The sequence below is a fragment of the Rhagoletis zephyria genome, unplaced genomic scaffold (genome assembly GCF_001687245.7).
Source record: "Rhagoletis zephyria isolate East Lansing unplaced genomic scaffold, Rhagoletis_zephyria_1.1 Rzeph_scaffold_00568, whole genome shotgun sequence".
Classification (NCBI taxonomy): Eukaryota; Metazoa; Arthropoda; class Insecta; order Diptera; family Tephritidae; genus Rhagoletis; species Rhagoletis zephyria.
Window position 1 is genome coordinate 13,383 of NW_016157652.1, and position 5,663 is coordinate 19,045.

Consider the following 5,663-nt stretch of genomic DNA (forward strand, 5'->3'; position numbering starts at 1 on the left):
GCGACAATGCACCCTGCCATTCTGGGCTAGAGCATATTTGTAATAACGGATCAGCCAATCTTTTACGTCTAGGACCATATTCCCCGATGCTAAATCCGATTGAAAATATATGGTCAAAAATAAAATCGTCCGACGATATATATATATATATACGATAAATGGCCGAGGAGTAATAGAAAGGCGTCTGCAATATTTGGAAGAAGTTATTCATCAGGCAAGGGNAGTAATAGAAAGGCGTCTGCAATATTTGGAAGAAGTTATTCATCAGGCAAAGGANAACGAAAAAAAGCTTTCCGAAGATGAGGTAGACGTTATAATTCGTTGGGTGGAAGAAAAAAGTACCATCACACTAAAGCAGATCGTATCAAAACTGCAAGTGGAGTTAAGAAAAAACATTTGCACATCGACCGCGGCAAATTATCTAGAGGGCAAAATGTTTAGCCTTAAAAAGTTACACCATTTGCCAGCGACGATGAATACGCTGGACAATAAGCAAAAGCGGGCAGAATTTGTAACCAAGTTGAGTGCCTTTATTCAACAAGGCAAGTAAATAGTGTACATAGATCAAACAAATTTTAATTTACTTTGTCACCGCACAAGAGGTCGCTCTCGGTCGGGAACGCGAGTAAGTTTAACGTTGCCTCCGTCAAGATGACCAAACGTTCACCTAATCGGAGCTGTAAGCACATAAGGTGTGCTATCAATGGAAACGCGTCGTGGCTCGTTCAAAAAGGAGAGCGCTGCAGAGTGGGTGAAAGAACTTTTAGAGAAGTGGAGAACTTTAGACAACGATTTGACGGATTTGGTCATTGTATGCGACAATGCACCCTGCCATTCTGGGCTAGAGCATATTTGTAATAACGGATCAGCCAATCTTTTACGTCTAGGACCATATTCCCCGATGCTAAATCCGATTGAAAATATATGGTCAAAAATAAAATCGTCCGACGATATATATATATATATACGATAAATGGCCGAGGAGTAATAGAAAGGCGTCTGCAATATTTGGAAGAAGTTATTCATCAGGCAAGGGTACTGTTGCTACAGCAGATTGTGCTCGCGCTATACAACACTCGTCCATTTATTTTTTTTCAGATGCTTTGGCATTGCGTGACATGCCGGTTGGAATGTAATCCCAATTTCGTTCTTTTTTAATAAATTCGCTGCTCTGTTCCGTCGTTGCAAGTTGGCTTTTTAATTGGTCGGAACGGGATGTTATATTTTGGTCTGCTGTCTGAAATTTGTATGCTTCTTTTCTGAAATACATTTCAGGTTTTCTGAAATACATTTGAAGGTTTCTGAAATACAATTGGTTTTTTTTTAAATGTATTTCAGCTGTACTTAGCTATTTCTGCAATACATTTGGGCTTTTCAGAAATACATTTCTGGTTTTCTGAAATACAATTGAAATATCTGAAATACATTTCACTTTTTCTGAAACACATTTGCGCTTTTCTGAAAAACAATTGAGGTTTTCTGAAAAACAATTGGAATATCTGAAATACATTTGAGGTTTTCTGAAGTACATTTGCTCTTTTCTGAAATTCATTTGACCTTTTCTGAAATGCATTTGAGCTTTTCTGAAATACATTTGTTCTTTTCTGAAATACTTACAATTGGATAAGGTGTAGTAACAACCCCCGAGATTCGGGTGAATGCATTAAAGAAATACTTGTAGATACTAAGTATTTAAACTAAAGTAAAAAATAAAACGTGATTTTCATGAATATACCTCAGCATTTAGCTCAAAATTTATTTAAAGAACTTCGCGAAAGACAACAATTAATCTTGTATTGCTAGAGACCTGATAACCCAAGATAATTTTTAAGTTATTAAAGGGCCTTACTCTACTCAGAGCTTCGTACAGTGGCCCGTGAGAAAACAGTAAGTTTTAAGGTATAGTCCAACCTTTCACAATATCCGACCAAGGGCTTTATTAGCCGTAGTCTAAAACGCAATAATCTTTTAAAATTGGCGCCGTTTCATGGTGAAAGGCATTTGGTATCACGCTTTTAAACTAAAGCTTTCTTAACACATTCAGTACAAAAATTCTACCACTGATTCTAAAAATTTTAAAATGCTACAACTGTATCAAAACGGCAACGCTGGTGGCAATGGTCGACACAGTAAAATGGCGTTTCGACGAGAACCGAATCACGTGGTTCGCTCTCTCGCTAGGCGCACATTGCATCCGATAGGCCGACCGATTTCGGCCGAACAATTTGACCGTCCGAATTGATGCGCACACTTAACCAGATTATTTGAGGACCGTATTTGTACACAAAAATTTAGTTTTCATTACAATTTTGTAAGCAGTGAAATATTTTGATACATTTTAATTGACATACTCTAAAGATGTGATTTTATATGTAATTTTGTTGTTTTTGCACCCAATAAGTTAATTTTTCGCAGTCCATTTTGGTACTTTTCACCTGACATCGGACGTGAAAACAAAACATGTTTAAATTTATCGTGACTGACGGACGTCAACGGCCGATGTCGGTTCGGTTATCATATAATCACAAGTGTTTATTCATATCGCCCGCATATAGCCGATATCGGCCGAGCACAATTCGGCCGATGCCGGCTGCAGTGTGCGGGTAGCGTCTCAATTACGAATGGTGAATCAACCTGTTTACAGGCTAACCTAATATTCACGCACGCCGCCAATTTATTGTCAAAAATTTCTCATGCACATGCAACTTGTATGAGATCAACCGAAATTGAACGGCGTGCGTATGAAGCTAACTCAATTTCCAATTTTTGTTGTGCGTGACATTTTGATTTGACGTTTCGCTCAATGAAATCAAATGCAAACGCATGCAAGTCAATTTCGGGTGACGCAAAAAAACAAATTCGACGACATGCGTACCAAAACGCAAGCCGCGAATATTAGGTTAGCCTGTTACACGACACATTCGTGATTCACTTTGCATCTCTGCTTCTTGTTCTGTGCTTTTCAGTGTTGCTGTTTTAGCCCTTTGGTGGCTAGATTTAGCTACCACATACTTTATTTGGCCACATAAATTTAAAATTGCCCCTACCCCTTTTTTTAGCCCTTTCGAGAATTTATTCATCCTTGGCATCAAAAAGTTGTATACATATACTTAATTTGATCTCATTTTTCTTCATTTATGTAAGAGATGAATTTTTAAACTAGGAAATCCTGATATATATATACATTAGAGTGGTTCATAAAAACCGTCTTTTTGGAAATTCATAAAAGCTACCTCAAATTATTGTTATTTGTGATAAAAAAGAGAAACATGTTTTTTTATTTTGAAAAAAAAAGTTTTCTTAGAGGTCGCGGTGGTCGTTTTCTTATAAAAACGCTGATGCTCTAAATTTTTTTATTTTCTTGACATGTTAAAATGCAGCTAAAAATTAGTTTTTACATATGGGAGGTTCCATGGGAAAGTGGACCTCAGTGCGAAAATTGTTTTCTTTATAAACCTAACAAACGTGTGGATAAGACATTTGTAAAAATCTTGAATCAACCAAGAAATAACAATTTAAAGCTTTAAATGCATTTTTATTACCTTTTTTTACGTTTTGAACTCAAGTTCTAAGTAAATTTTTTGATTTAGTTTAAAGTAGGTTGTGTTGAATGCACTGTCAAATAATTTGCGTGTTGTATATAGTATATAGTAGAGCTCATCTGCTTTTAATAAAGTTGTGTTATACATTAAATTTTGTGAGTTCTTAATCTTTATTATGCGTTATTATTAAGCAGTCTTGGTCTTGTCCAACCTGTGACAAAAAAGATAAAAGTTGTTATATTTAATTACAGAAGTTGAGGTTGTGTTTTGTGTTTGTTACATAATGTTAGAAATTCATTGCAAATATTTACCACAATTGCATTGTCATTTCCACGTTGTTAGATAAGAATAATTCAACAGAGAAGCATGCCCCACCCGTGACAGCAATGTGTGGGACAGTTGTCAGAGGTAGGTTTACAGAGCTGATAAGCTTTATTTGTTTGTTGGGGTGGACGCAGGGGAGAAGGGGGGATGCGCGGACTCGTCCATTATCTATATACCCTTGTGGCCAGCTGATTAAGTTAAGTTACATTTTTACTAGTTTTGCTTTTTTATTTTATTAATCTAATGTTTATAGTTTTTTTTTATAAATATCTAGCACATTACGTAACCAGACCACATAAATCCACATTTCAAACTTCTTACAAAAATTATAAAAATTCAACAAACTTTAACAATTACACCCAAAAATTTTAAACTTTTTGTTTAGAATTTCTAGGTATGCAGTTTTGTAGTTCATTAAATTTAAGTAGGTAAAAGTGAAAATTTCAAGACGCTAGGAAATCGCGATCATTTTTAATAATTTTTTTTGCTGACGGTGCTAAGCATATTCTTTTATATTAAAGGCACCATTCTAAGATGAAACGTGAGTGAATTTAACCCCTACTTGGCTTCTTATACTTTTTAATAACTAATCTTTATACAGGGTGTCCCAGAAGTAAGGTGCCAAACTTTAGGGCAAGGTAGGTGGGGGGGTGAGCTCACTGATAAACAAAAAATTTTCAGGTAAAAGTGTCACCGTTTTTTAAATATTTACATTTTTTCGAATTTAAAAAAAAATCGTGCCTTTTCATGTGTTTTCTTTAACTNTATGTAATGTAAAGTTATAGCTCAGTACATTTTTTTTTCACCCGAGATAGTCAAAGTTGGGGAAGAAAATATCAAAAAGTTAAAAATCCAGAAATAGTCCTAATTTTATGATGGTTCCTTAATTTATTTTAACTACATTGCATTTGAGTATGGAGAGGCAACTATCTGGAAGTATTTTACATAAAAAATTTACTAAGTATTGCCCGGTTTGTAGTTGCAGTTAAAGAAAACACATGAAAAGGCACAATTTTTTTAAAATTCGAAAAAATGTAAATATTTCAAAAACGGTGACACTTTTACCTGAAAATTTTTTGTTTATCAGTGAGCTCACCCCCCCCCACCTACCTTGCCCTAAAGTTTGGCACGTTACTTCTGGGACACCCTGTATATGGACCACACTAACGGCTCCTTTTCATATAAAAATGTGTGGGTGTCCTTCCCGTGACAGAGGAATTTCGGATTTTTTGTATAATAAAGCTATCATTTTTTTGTAGTTTTTGCTTTGTTTGTGTTCCTGGTTCTATGTTTTATTTAAAGTCATCATGCTCAAACAGAAAAGTGAAATAAATTCGCAGAGTTTCCGTAAAATATATCTGCTCCAAAAATCGGGTTCTTTTTTTTGTCTCACCCGTGACAAGGCAGCAAGGCGAATTTATACAAGGTGGTGTTGATGGCGAATTAAATTTTCGCTGCGGTACTACTGAATGTCAAAATGATGTGTTTGTTGTAAACAAGGCGAATTCATTTTACAACAAACACATCATTTTGACCAAGGCGAATTTATATAAGGTGGCGTTGATGGCGAATTTAGATTTTCGCCGCGGTACTTCTTAACGTCAAAAGGATGTGTTTGTTGTAAAATGAATTCACCTTGTTTACAACAAACACATCATTTTGACATCAGGAAGTAGCTCTCGGTCTCTCGGTCTTATATGCTCTCTTTTTGGCTCTCTTCTGTGAATTTTTTGTGTTAAGAAACGCTTTCCAGCAGAATCCAGAAAAAATTTGTAATAATTATCTGTTAAGAAACAA